Source organism: Mauremys reevesii, linkage group 5 (assembly GCF_016161935.1).
Source record: "Mauremys reevesii isolate NIE-2019 linkage group 5, ASM1616193v1, whole genome shotgun sequence".
In the NCBI taxonomy this organism is placed as follows: domain Eukaryota; kingdom Metazoa; phylum Chordata; order Testudines; family Geoemydidae; genus Mauremys; species Mauremys reevesii.
Genome location: NC_052627.1, coordinates 108074345 through 108089323, shown reverse-complemented (window position 1 = coordinate 108089323; position 14979 = coordinate 108074345). Strand labels below are relative to the sequence as shown.

The 14979-nt window shown below is 41.1% G+C and overlaps 1 long non-coding RNA gene across 1 annotated transcript; it reads right to left on the bottom strand.

Moving 5' to 3' along the window:
* Positions 1-1190: 1190 nt before the first annotated feature.
* Positions 1191-3767, bottom strand: LOC120405733. Its single transcript, XR_005598813.1, has 3 exons — positions 3719-3767; positions 2642-2762; positions 1191-1547 (listed from the first exon to the last, which is right to left on the bottom strand). It is a non-coding gene; the product is annotated as an uncharacterized LOC120405733 (long non-coding RNA).
* Between the last annotated feature and the right edge of the window lie 11212 nt (positions 3768-14979).

The following is a 14979-nucleotide window of genomic DNA, read 5'->3' as shown; positions in this document are numbered from 1 at the left end:
CTTCCCTTTTTACTGTCCCCAATTGCTTGCAGGTACAAGTTGTTTTCCACACTTCCAGAGTTTTAGCTCTGGTGGAGCTATTAACTGCTCCATTCTTCCTCTCTGGGAATCTTCTTAATTTTTCTTTACGTATGGTACCAGCTGGTATTCAGTGATCACTCAGAGCTTAAGGTGCTTGCAAGAGTTTTTCATTCTGTGCCCAGTTCTAACCATTTGTGCATAACACTAGCACCTGTCTGGGAACCTGAGCTCTTAAAGGCACAGTCTCCAATACCACAAATACCCTCTTGTCACTGCATGATCTCACAGCAGTAAAACAATCTTATGCTCCCCCTGCACAGCTTTTATAACACTAGAGAACCTAGAAAAATGCAGGGTGCTGCTAAAGCTTTAAATATCAAATTAGAGAACATTTAAAAAACAATGAAAATGTTATTTGGAATGCCCTCCCCCCACTCCTCAAAAAAGGAAAATCTAAGCATGAGTTTCCATATTATGGCATTAACACATGAAAATGAAAGTCAGAATTTTGGTGCCAAATTCTTCCCTGCTGAGAGTGGGCACTCAGCCATCTTATTGAATGAGTGGAATGTGACATCTTGTGATTATAACTTTATTAAATCAAATAATCAACTCGAATCAACTTATTTTATGAACAGCCATCTATGATCAATACCCTCTGAGGCCTAGAACTAATAATTAATGAGCAACAAACCTGAGAAGATCCCAGAATGGGGGTTTCATACTCTGCCCATATAACATACACAGACACATACCAAATCAAGAACCCTAAAACAGAACTAAAAGGTCTTCAGTTTGTTTGAGACCACAAACAGGATAGCATGACAGTTGTGTGGGGACAGTAGTTCCTGACCTACTGCAAGGCTGTATCATGTGCAGGTGAGCTGTTCCAGTTTGATCATCTCAGTTGCTATGTTGAGTCACTGAAAGAGTGGCCTTCTGCTATAGCTAGCTCTAAATACAAATAGTGGAACCTTGAAGTAAACTTGCTGAACAGACAGTCCCTGCACACAGTGGAGCACAAGAACCACAGAGTCTCATGGGCAAAGCTACCATGGTAAGCAGCAGCTGTGATCTACAAATGGTTTTTAACGGCAGTTCCAAACATAAAATAGAAGCAATTGTTAGACCGAAGAACAATGGCAGCAATTCTTTGCTGTTCTTACAGTACTCCCTTCTGCTCTCAGTGGGCATGCCCAGCTGTCAATGCCCTGTGAAGGAGCCATGTCCCTACCCAGCCAGCAGCATAGTGCTGCAAGATGTGGACCAGTGCCTGCTGCTCTTGGGTTATTGCAGGGTCAGATCCTGTTTGTGATGATAGATTTCAATAATGTTTAATTTAGTAGTAGCTAAGAGAGTTGGAGGAGTCAGCAGGTTTTGGAGTGCTCCTGTCCTTCATGCTGTTGGATCCAGTTTGGGGAAGTAGACGTGTGTGAGGCAGGTGATGGACTGATGGAATACCCTATTGTTGTGCAGAAGCCAGTTTGATGGAGATGGGAAGCCACAGGCATGGTAGAACTATGAATCTAAAACATGATAGTCAGTATCTTGGTCATACCATGAAAATAAACACAGCCTACCGAATATTCGTGTCCAGCTTTGAGGTCACAATCATAGAAATTAGGGCTAGAAGGGACTCAAGATGTCATCTCTAGTTCATCTCCCTGTGTTGAGGCAGGACCAAATATACCTAGACCATCTCAGACAGGTGTTTTGTCTAACTTCGTTCTTAACTTCTAGTATGGGGATTCCACAACCTCTCTTAGAAATCTATTCCAGTACTTATCATTATAGCTAGAAAGATTTCCTAATATATACCCTAAATCTCCTTTGCTGCAGATTTAAGTTGATTGCTTTTTGGCCTGCATTTGGTGGACATGGAGAATAGATCATCCTTTTTATAATGGCCCTTAACATGTTTGAAGACTATCATCAGTGTTCCCCTCTCACTCTCTTTCTCAAGACCAAACATACCCATTTTTTGTTTTTAAACAGTTTCTCATAGGTCACATTTTCTAAACCTTGTGTCATTTTGCTGCTTTCCTCTGGCTCTTTCCAATTTGTCCACATCTAGCCTAAAGCATGACACCTAGAACTAAATACAGTACTACAGCTGAGGCCTCACCATTGCCGAGTAAAGCGGGACAATTACCTCCCATGCTTTATATAGGACACTCCTGTTAATGCACCCTAGGATGATTAGACTTTTTTTGCAACTGCATCATATTGTTGGCTCATATTCAATTTTTGATACTGCTGAAAAGGATCTGGGTGTTGTAGTGTATTACCTTAGTTATTCCTCATTTTGTAATTGTGTATTTGATTTTTCCTTTGCAAGTGTAGTATTTTGCACTTGTCTTTACTGAATTCTTGATTTCAGACCAATTCTCCAGTTTGTCAATGTCCTTTTGCATTCTAATCCTAGCCTCCAAAGTGCCTGCAACTCCTCCTAACTTGGTGTCTGCAAATTTTATAAATATACTTTCCACCCCTATTATCCAAGTCATTAATGAAAATACTGACTAGTACTAGACCCAGGACAGAACCCTCTGTGACCCCAGGTGAACAGTGAAACATGGTAACTACTGAGTGTGTTTTTTTTAACAAGTTGTGCACCCACCTGATGATGATTTCATCCAACTTCCGTTATGAGACTATTATGTGGACTCTGTCAAAAGCATTACTAAAAATCAAGATATATCATGTCTGCTGCTTTTCCCCTATCCACTAGGCCAGTCACCCTGTCAAAGAAGGAAATTAAGTTGTATGGCCTGATTTGTTCTTCACAAATTAATGCTGGCTATTATTTATCAATCTGTTATCCTCTAGGTGCTTACAAATTGATTGTTTAATAATTTGTTCCAATATCTTTCTGGGTATCAAAGTTAGGCTGACTTGTCTATAATTCCCCAGGTCCTCTTTCTTTTTTAAAAGATAGTACTGTTTGCCCTTCTCCAGTCCTCCCTTGTCCTCCACGTGTTCTTAAAGATAATTACTAATGAGATTGCTTCACCTAGTTCCTTATGTACTCTACAGTAAATTTTATCAGGCCCTGCCACTTAAATATATCTAACATATTTAAATATTTTAACTGGTTCTTTCTCTGTTTTGGTTTGTGTTCCCTCCCCCTTGTGGTTAATAACTGTGTCAATTATTTGGTCACAATTAACCTTTTCAGTGAGGAGTGAGGCAAAATAGGCATAGAATACCTCAGTCCTCTTGGTGTCATTTGTTGTTAGCTCTCTTCCCTGCTAAGTAGTAGTACACTTACTTTTGTCTTTCTCCTAATGTGTATACTGTGGCAGAGCTCTGACCTTGCCCCCGTGGGTCCTGTGCTTCTAGGTGGTTTATGCTAGCCTCAGTGGCTCACTGTGACGCTCCATGTAGCCCTTCTCTCTCTAGGGCCAGAGTTACAGTCTACTGAGCCCTTTTCATCATAGGCTGCAAGGAGGTTGGTGAGAGAACTCCCAGCGTCTCTGTTCAGCCTCCTGTCCTGACAGGGACCTGACTTCCCCTTCCAGGAGATGTTCCTGTAGTGGTGGGTTGGGGGGAACCCGGGCCCACCCTCTACTCTGGGTTCCAGCCCAGGGACCCTAATGGTAGCAGCTGTTGGCAGCCAACCTTTCACTGCCAGAGTTGCTGCATTTCCTAGGCCACTTCCCCACAGCTCTCCTGCTTCTTCCTTTATCACTCTTACCTTAGGGCTCCCTTAACAATGGTTTGCATGTGTCTTCATTAACCAGCCCTTCACCCACACTTCCTCTTCCCTAGCTCTCCTCTGCCTGACTGGAGTGAGCCCTTTTTATAGTATCAGCGGGGCCTTAATTAGAGTCAGGTGGTCACAATAGCTTAATGGCCTCACCTGACTCTTTGCAGGTTAATTAGAGTCAGGTGTTCTCATTAGCCTGGAGCAGCCCCTGCTCTGGTCAGCCAGGGAACAGAAAACTGTTAATCCAGTGGCTAGTATATTTTCCTTCTGCTATTCTTCTGTACCCAACTGGCCTGGGTCTATCACAATATATAGAACATTTTTCTTATTGCCTTTCATGTCTCTTGCTAGTTGCAACTCATTCAGTGCCTCAGCCTTTCTGATTTTTGTCCCTACATGCTTGCGCTATTCTTTTGTACTCATCATTAGCAATTTTTCCATGTTTCCTCTTTTTGTAGGTTTCCTTTTTGATTGATAATTGTGTTGCACATTGTTATAGGATTACTGACCCATGCATTATGACATAGGAGGATGAGGAAAGGCAGTTTATAAATAGCTCAGTTAAGAACAAACTTGGTATAAGTGTTCATGATACTCATTTGTATATAATGCCATCAATGTGCATGGTGCTGCATAGAGACATAAATTCCCAGCCTCAAAGAGTTTCCCATCAAGGTTAGAGACAATGTGTGCATGATGGTGGGAAAGATGATACCCACAAAGGTAACTCTTCACAGAACATGAAATGATTGAACTGCATCACTTTGATTCCTTTAAAAATAAAAAAACTGTCTGTCTTGGTTAGTATGAGAAGGAAGGTCATTGCTGGGAACTTGTAGGGGGGAAAGTGGATTTTGAGGATGCATGTGAAGTGGGAGAAGGAGCTTGTATGATGTACAGAATCAATGTGCTGGTGTGACAGCAATAATAATATTCATACACCTCAAACACTTCACTGCCACCTCCTACCCTACTTCTGGCCTGATGCCTACTCTTTACTGAATCTGGTTGTCCCTCCTGACATTAACCTTGTTCAACAGTTCTTTCATTTATCCTTGCAGCACTTGACCCTCCTGTCGCGTTGGCCATCGGGTTGAGGGAGGGTTAAAAGGAAATCTAACTCCCTGCCTACTGTACTTTAAGCAAAAAGTAAATAGACACCATTAATGGAACTGAATCCTGAGAAGAACTCCTACCGTATTTCAGTGTCTTTGCTCTTCTCCTGTGTTCATACACTAGTTCTATTTTCAAGGTCACTATGACATTTCTACAGCTGTCAGTCAATGAAATAAGATGGAAACTAAACTGTGGTTACAATGACTGCAGTAGAAATTTCACTTGTTTAAAAATTTAAAAAAGTTAGAAAATTCCATTTGTGAACAGTCTGTTTATCTTGTCATTCAGATGGTATTTGAAGATAACATTTCCTGGAATTGATGCAAATGTACACATGCTGAATTTCAGAGCTCTTGCATTGTTCATACAAGGGCAAAACAATCAGACATTATTTTTTGCATTTGCTTCACTACTATCTTAGTCAGTAAGATAAAGGTCAGAGACCTCACCTTATACAGATTTTCACTGCATTGAAATTAAAATACAAGGTGTCCAGAATAAAAAAAAATCTATTTTTGTATCCATTGACTTTCTTGAATGTTATCAATATGTAACAAAAATGTTTCAGCATACAGAAAACTTTATTAATTCTATTTTTATGTTTGTTTTTCCTATCAGCCACTATCTTATCTGATACAAAAAATGTAATGAGAATGACTTTATAAACTATAGTAACATGGTGGTTTGCAATACTTCTTGAAAAGGGTAAAAATCTCTTCTTATCATAGTGGGGCTCTGTGTTGTATACACTGCATCCATTTGTTCCATGGATAGAGCGTCTAATGATATTAGTGGAACAGCCATGAACAGAAAGAGTGCAGAGTATGCAACAGATATCTATAGTATGGCTAAGTGATTTGGAGCATGGCTCCCAAGTGTGAGAATTATAATTTTAGTCTTTTCCAAAAGTCATTATTCAGAAACCTAGTGAAAACTGGTTTGTTTCATGACAGAGAAAAGATTAGTGTCTGTGCCGGGTGAAATCTCCCATTGACTTCAGTGGGTCACGATTTCACCCTGTGTCTTTACTCTGTGAGGGGGTTATCCATAGATCTTGAAGCCTTACTGTATTATTTTTAAAAATATCTGTTATTTCAAAGTCCCTGGACCTGATTCACCATTGCATGGAATTTTGTATGATCATTAACTTCAGAGCAAAATGGATGTAAATCACTACCAGATCAGGCTGGTACCATTTTACAGCCACTATGCACTTAGGAAATGATTACTGAAGGTGCAAGCCATTGAAGAAACAGGCCCAATACCAATAAGAAAAAGAAAATAAGGCAAAATGTGATAACTTACAATATCCACTTAAAGAGGTATCAAGATGCAAGGAACCAGCAATAAACCCAGCAAGTCTTAGGGCTGGTCTGAAAACAGTTTGAGCACTCATCTAACTAAGTTGGTTTAGAAACTGATTCAGCTAAATCCCTCTGCTTTGAAAACACTTACTTTAGATTAAGAGTATTCTATTTTGATTTCTGTTAAATATGATATTTTACTAGCTTAAACAAAATTGCTCTAGAAATTGTTTTGGGAACGTTCTATGGCCTGTCTTATATAGAGGGCAGACTAGATGATCACAATAGTCCTCTCTGTTCTTGGAATCTCTGAATCTCTGAAATATGACACTGTTAATACCAAGTAAGAGTGTTCATGCCAGGGTGTTGCACAGATGTAATTAAATTGGTTTCTCAATTTATTTAAATTCGTGCTCAAACTGTAAACAAGGCCTTAGAGGTCTAGTCTCTAGAGTTCATCAGATCTGTAATTGCTCCTAATGGGAGCTATGTATCCACAAAGAGAATAGTAAGGATTGTATCCAGACTATACAGTCCAATCAGTCCATCCTATAGATCAGCTGTTGAGGAAGAAAGAGGAAGGTTTGTCTTTTTTGTTGTTGTTTAAAAAAAAACAACAGAGGTGCACTTAGGAACCAGATCATCCCTGTGTGTCTGCACACTGTGAAATTCTACAGCTATTTAGACATGAGTCTTAATTAAGCCATAATTAAACCCTGTTGATTTTTTTATTTGTGAAAGATTTGGAGGGTGTGTATTTTAAAGAAAATAATTGTAATTAGCCAGCTCTTGTTAGTCCATATTCACTTCCAAGCATTAGTAAAGTATGTGGTTTTTATGGAAGGCTGAGGTCCACACTGTTTTTTCTTACAGCTTGACATTTTCTTTACTGCACACATCAAAACTTTAACTTCCTTACAATGGTACATTTTAGGTGTACATAAGCAAAATTGGTATTAATATAGCTTTATTGTCCTCATGACATATAGATGTGCTGTTTTTAAACATTTCATAACAGATAAATCAAGAATGTGTGTTAACTGCAGGGATGTAAAACAACTAAGACATTACATTATTTCTCAGTGGCTTAACTCTTGCATTTGAATTTTGGTAAATGTGTTTATGTCGTCTTGTTCTTTTAGTATTAAGTACCATAAGCAAAAAGGGGGAGGAATATGAACTTCAATTTTGCCTGAATAGAATTTTCTTTGTGATGGTGCATTTCAAAGTTGAGCCCTTAAGGCACATGCCCTCAACTCCCATGGACTTAAACTGGAGTCAAGGATACTCAGCACATCATACAATAATGCCCTTAATTTATTGGTTTTGGAGTGATGTTGCCTTGTACAAGCTTCCATGGTGCAGAAATGAGGCCTTTTATTTTTAAAGTCACACAGTGGAACCCATTGAGACTAGAATAAGAGAAAGATAGTTCACTCACTGGATCATGCCAGAAAAATTCTCTGGGGCCAATAGAGTTAGGTGCTTAAACCAGGTTAGCCCTTTCTTGTGAAACTCCTCCCACCCTATGATAGTCCAAGGGCCAGGGCCCTTAGCTGGCATGTGTGAAACTCGTATTCAAATCCCTGATTTGGAGCATGGACCCAAAGCCAATTCTCTTACATCCCAGCTGAGTTCCCAACTACTAGCTCATTGAGTATTCTGGGGTGAGTCTTGTGACAGACATGGTGAACACAAGCATATCTTTAAAAACCACTATATTAAAAAGAACAGGAGTCCTTGTGGCACCTTAGAAACTAACAAATTTATTTGAGCATAAGCTTTCGTGAGCTAAAATCCACTTCATCGGATGCATAGAATGGAACATACAGTAGGAAGATAAGTGGGTTTTAGCCCATGAAAGCTTATGCTCAAATAAATGTATTAGTCTCTAAGGTGCCACAAGTTCTCCTGTTCTTTTTGCTAATACAGACTAACATGGCTACCACTCCGAAACCTGTCACTATATTAAAGTGGGCCAGACAATATTCATAGCCCTTTGTATCAGTAGAGGTTGTGTATTGGTGTGTTCCTGGAATCACTGTGGAGTGATTAATGTAAAGATCCCAAGGCTATGTAGATATCCAGCCTTTGAAGCTTGACCTCCTGGGGAATGGGGGTGGGGAGAGTGGTTTACCTGTTTTCAGGAGGTTTGGTGACCAAGCAAGTCTTTGGGTATAAAGGGCTGAGTTTAAACTAACTCTCAACCTTTTCTCTGATCCAGTAGACAGACAGCACCTCTGGCCCTAAGGGAACCTCAATCTTTGCTGAAAGGTTGGAAAGACTTTGACCTATCAGGGCTCCATAGGACTGAAGAGTGATTGTTGGTCTATTCAGTAAGCATCTAGGACCTTTTATTGTTTTTTTTTAAATATGTTTTCTCTATGATGCTTTTTCCTTGTTGGCTGAGAAAGAGCTGTGTGATAATTGCTGGCATGCACTGGTCATAGGCCTTGGAGAGATGCACAGCACAGGGGCTGGCCTTTAGGCAGACTGACTTGCTGGGGATATCACAGTGTATGGCAAGAGACTGTGCAGCCCTAAAACTTCTGGTCATAAGGAACTGGGATACAGGTCCCTGTCCAGAGTCAGGTAATGGCTGGAGTTCTGAGACCTGACTGGTTACTTCTGGAGTGGACCATGAAGTGGGGGGAATACAGATGCAGTTACCCTGAAACTGTGACAAGTCTCCCAAGCTCTTTTCTTTGAGCTATTCTGCTTCATATAAATCATTTAAATATTCATTGGGCCAGAGAGAGGGGGAGAAATTAACTGAATAGTCTGGTGATTAGGGCTCTCACCTGGGAGGTAGTTGAATCCATTTTCATTGGCCTTGCACCAATAAATATTTGTTCATACAGCACAAACAGGAGAAACTGAGAAAGCCCCAATCCCAGAATATCCAGTAGCCTGGTGGTTAGGAGACACTCATTTTGGAGGTCAGAGACCTGTGTTCAAGTTCCTGTTCAAAAGCAGGTAAGTGGGGATTCAACCCAGGGTTTCCCACCTCCAAGGCAATGCCTTAACTACTGGGCTGTTGGATATTCTGGGATGCACATGCATTTGCCCCAATAATCCCAGATTTCTTTGATGCAGGGTCTAATCCAGTAATCCTGCTCAAAGCACACCTCCTATATTAAGCACCTCAGGCAAGATAGGTGGGGGAACACCTAGTTTGAGAAGCCTGCTGAGGCTTTGGCTTGCACTAGGGCTCTAAGAAGATTTTTCTGTGGGATGGTATCAGAATTTAGGCATCTTTGCTCATGCCTACTAGCAGAAATGTAGGGGACTTTATGTGCCTACAGGATTAAGCAGCAGCTGAGCAGTGGGTCTGTTTGAGAATGTCAGTGGCATCTACATTTTGGACATAGACACTAAGTACGTGTGTGAATCAAGCCCCAATTCCTTACACTCCATGGCAAACTTGTTTTTCAAAAGTTAGAAATTAACATTGTGCTATGTAGTATTTATAGGGCACCGGTCACCTTAGTATGTAGGTGTATTGTGGACAGTTAACTAATGTAGATGTGTGGATACAAAAAGCATGTCACAGATACACGAAAAGTAGAATACTTTTTAAAATCTTTCAGAACCATTGCTTCTGATAAAGAGCCTTTTCCTCAAGCACATTTAATTCAGCCCTTTGCAAAATGGAGGATCCTTTTAAAAACAATCCCCAGCTGTTTTCAGGAGCTTTAAACAAACTCCCCCATTCCTTGTAAAATTGCCTAATCTTGCCTCCCCGGACTGTAGCTTTATGCCAGCTCCAACAAGAATAACATGATCCTAGATGAGCCTCTAGAGAAATCACCTGAGAAATAACCCCCTTTGATTCACAAACCTCCTCTCCATAGGAGGCTTTTATAACTAGCAGCATAGTTCAGCTAACCCACATGTGAACCCAGATGTCTTGCTGCCCCACACCAGTCAGGATAAGCAGAATCACCTTTACTAAGCAACCAACAGATTTCTGGTATTTTATTTCTGGTTCCTTATGTAGGAGGATGGATTTTACTTGAAAAAGTTTCCTGTTTACTAATAAGGGAACAGTTCATGATATTTCTGTGGGTTTTTTTTCAAGCTAGAGAACACTTGAGTGCAAAGTGGGAGGAGGGAGTCAAGAACAGCTACAGATCTCTGTCATTCAGAAGTGCAGGTTTGACAGGTAAAATGATGAATCATATCTTCAAGGACCCTCCAGGCACCACAAGTTTAATGAAGTAGCTCCTATTTTCCTTACTACTCATATGTTTTGCACAATATTTAAACAGAGGTGTGATAAAATAGCATTCTGAAAAATGTCATAGGGCAATACTGAAAAATTACATACCCTATGAAAAAGATTATAAAGATCAAAATACAAATAAGCATCCCAATACTTCACAATAGCTACGGCTGGAATTCTTTTGTAGCTGATGGGTGTATTTCTTTGATTTATTCAATGTTTAAGAACTGAAGTATTCACTCTTCGATATTTTACAACATGGTAGTGCTTTCTAGGTATATATAAGTGTACTATTTACTAGATAAAAAATTGACCCTATGTTTTATTAATTATTTTGACTTTTTAAAAAACATTGATGAGCTGTTTTTAACAGATTTATACATTAGACTCCACTCACCCAACACAGAAACTGAGAATGTTAAGCATATAATTTAAGAATTACAATAGCACTTGGAAGTGCTCTTTTTACCATATTTGGCATGTGACTTTCAATCATTCAAATAATGAAGTGCATTTTGGAATTACTGAAGGCTTTACTGGGCAATGAGAGAGATTAAAGCAAAAATGAAGGAGCTTCAAGTCTAGGCACTTTGCTGATGTTTTAATTATAATATGGATATCTATTTGAATTGTATTTTTGAATTTTTTTTTGCCGTGTGTTAATTCGCATCATAGTAATTCATGTAATTGTTTTCAGGCTTTGTAGAAAAATGTTGTCATAGCAACAGTATAGTGATAGATATATTTCTGAAAAAATTGATTAGGCTTAGTAATAATTCTAGGCAGGTGCTAAGGCCCACCTACTCACAAGTCACTTTCATCACAGGGGAAAAAACCTCTTCTTGCAAATTACTTGTACACTCATCATCTTGTGGCATGAACTACTCAGTCCATAGTCCTCAAAGACCAATGCATAAGAAAAAAATGTCCAAAATTCTGCAGAAATAATGAAGAATGTGTCAGCTAGCTGTAAGTGACACTCTTAAAAGTTTTGAATAGGTATTTCTATTGCTTGCTTATGAAATTCTAAACATCACAGCCTATACCACAATGCTCTTTCTCATCATGAGCTTGTTTATGGAGAACCAAACACAGTGTTCCCTCAAATTTTTCCCATGCATGTGTGGAATGAATTTTGGCGGGGGTGGGGCTGAGGGGTATGGAGTGTGGGAGGGGGCTCAGGGCTGGGGCAGAGGGTTGGGATGCAGGGGGATGAGGGCTCCAGCTGGGGGTGTGGGCTCTGGGGTGGGACTGGGTATGAGGGGCTTGGGGTTCAGGCTGCCCTGGGGCCACAGTGGAGAGAGAGGACTCCCCCTTGCCCTCTCTCCCCACGGCAGCATCTGGGCTGGGCGTGAGAGGCACCTCTCCTCACCACAGTAGCTCTGGGGCTGGGGAAGAGCATCTCTCCCCTCTCTCCTCGCTGTGGCAGCTCCTTAGAGAGAACTTAGCAACGGCTCATTATATAAAAAGGGTAGTTACCATCACGTACTGAGCAGAAGCACTGGGATTAATGCTGCTGACAAGAAGAAAATTGAAACCTCATATCCTGGGACCAAACACAGCTACAACAATCCTGCAAACAAGTAAACATCATAACATTCAGCTGCCAAAATACAGTTCTGGGCTGGGATTTTCAGAAGAATCAAAGGGAAGTGTTTATCTCTCAATGAAAGTCAATCGGAGATGGGTGCCTTGTGTTTTAAGGTACTTTTGAAAATCCCAGTCCTATCCAGGCAGTTAAAGAAGCAAAGTGACCAAGATAAAAGCAGTGAAAGGTAGTAGGTAGTAGGGGCAGGAGGGAAGAGGGGACAGTATTACTGTCTATATAAAGGAAAAAAATATAGTATCTGGATACTTAGGTGCCTCAGCTGATAACACAACAATATGGGTGCCAAATTATTCTAAAGCCTGCTGAGGAATGTTCACAGATTATAGTCTACCTGGGATTCAGTGAAAGCCTGGTTTGATAGGATGATGAATTATTCAGAGACCTTAAAAGACAATTGAAGATGACAGCCTAAGGAACTGATATTATCAGAAATCCTTCCAGTGACATGTGCAAGTGAAGAAAAATAAGTGCTCCTGAAGAAAATAGATGCACTGGTAGTGTCAGGGCCAGTGCTACCATTTAGGCCAACTAGGCGGTTGCCTAGGGCGCCAAGATTTGGGGGTGCCAAAAAGCGGTGCCCCCCAAATTTTTTTAAAGTGTTTCAGCAGCCACTGCGCTGGGAGGGAGAGGGAGTCTGAGCCGCCACCGACAGCCCAGGGGTTCCCCTGGGTCAGCGTGCCGCCGGCAGCCTGGGGTTGCTGGCGGCGCGCTGACCCAGGGGAACCCCTGGGCTGCTAGTGGCACGCTGACCCAGGGGAATCCCTGGGCTGCCGGTGAGGTTCAGACTCCCTCTCCCTCCCAGCGCAGCAGCCGCTCCATCCCACAGCGTGCTCGGGGAGGAGGCGGGGCAGGGGTGAGCTGCTTCACTTCTCCCGCCTCCCAGGCTTGCGGCAGTGAAGCAGTGATGGCGTGCTCGGGGTGCTCGTGCATGGAGCAGAGGTGAGCTGGGGCAGGGGGGTGCCTCAGGGCGGAGAGTGGGGAGCTGTTGCAAGGGGGCGCCTCAGGGCGGAGGGGGCGCAAGGTGGAAGTTTCGCCTAGGGCGCAAAACATCCTTGCACTGGCCCTGGGTAGTGTAGAGGAGGAGGAGGTGAATTCTTCTGTGATCTTTTAGATTAAATAGCTTCCAAGTAAGCAGAGACTGTCCTGGGTTCAGAGCTGGCAAGGCTTGATTGCTGGGTTTTAGATTATGTAGGAAAGCAGAAGAAGGAGGAACTTTTGCTTAACTTGGATACATCCAATTAAGTAGATCAAGTTCTGAAACAAAAATAAATTATTATAATTCATACTAATTCTTTTCTGAAAACAGGAGCAAGGAACATGAGTAATAAGAAAGTCGGTCTTTAGAGGTGGAGATTATGCTCTGAAGGGCCTAAGGCCTGGTCTACACTAGGGGGAGGGGTCGAACTAAGGTATGCAACTTCAGCTACGCGAATAGCGAATAGCGTAGCTGAAGTCGAACTACCTTAGTTCGAGTTACTTACCCGTCCTCACGGTGCGGGATCGACGTCCGCAGCTCCCCCGTCCACTCCGCCACCGTCGTTCGCAGTGGTGGAGTTCCGGAGTCGATGGGAGTGCGTTCGGAGTTCGATATATCGCGTCTAGATGAGACGCGATATATCGAACTCCGAGAATTCGATTGCTACCCACCGATCCGGCGGGTAGTGAAGACATACCCTAACTGACACTTAGTGGGATGATATTCATGGCCCAATGCCGGTCCCAATTTGTAAGTGTTACCTCTGAATTCAGTGGGACTGCAATTTGGCCCTACTGCAGTCACTTGTAATTGAACTTCTAATGAAAGAGACGAAATACTTGTGTATATTTTATTTAGTGTTTAATTCTGACTTCCTGCTGTGAGGATTCTGCTGTTCAATTTAGGCATGAGCTATTTCAATCCTTTTCAAAATCAGCAGCCTTACTACAGGATCCCTGCAGATGAATATCTCAAGAGGGATGATTAAAAGCTTCAATAATGTTCCATTAAATCTTCCTGCTTTTAAAATAAATGAAAACTTCATGGATATAAGAGATTTTACCTGTAGCCATTCATTTGGTGCCTCATGTTTTTAAATGACCTTGCCCCCATTTTGCTGTTGAGCCTTAAGATATTGCAGGAGAAAAAGGAATAAAGAGAAATAAATATAATGACCAGTAAGATCAGTGATGGTAAATAGTAAGATTCCAGTTCAAATTTTAATTTCATTTGATGCTTGACTTGATTTCAAGGTGGTTTTGTTGCTGCTTATTAAAATAATTAATTGTTGCCAGGAAACTGAAAACATCCTATCTAAGTTTGTTAGAGATAATCAGATTCAAGTGTGTGGGGTTTTTAATAAGCACAAATGGATTTTTTTCAGAGCATTTAAAATACAACTGTGCTACGTATTTGTCATGGAAACCCAAAGCCAGACACTTGTCTGCTTATGTACTTTAAAACATACTCTGAATTTTGTTTTGGATTCACATATCTTCTGAACTAACCCGAGTCTTGTTCTGGGCTGATTCATAGTTTTGCCTCAAAATCATGTAGTTTGCAGTAAACCTTGATTTTATTTATTATTTGTATTGTGATTGCACCTATAGATCTCAGTCAGTACTGGTTCCCTAGTGTGCTAGGTACTGTATATGTGCATAACAAAAAGATGGTCCCTGCCCCCAAAAACTTACAGTCTGAGTGTGGAGCTTACCATGGATTTCAGTGGGGAAATCAAGTAAAACATGGCAATTTCATTTCAGTTTTGCTCTGAGTCTTTTGGGTCCATGGATCTGAAATTCAAAGGAATGGGGAGGACAAATCTGAATTAAACAAATGGAATCTAAATAAAATGAAAGTATTCATAGGAATCCATGTGAAATCACAATTGCTGACTTCTTTTAAAAAATTGCTTTGCTATAAAAGACCCTGGTTATGTTATCTTGTCCAGGTCCTTAGGTCACAAAGACCATAACCTGATAGGATGGGTGAAGTTTTCTAGCCAGATAGAGATAGAAA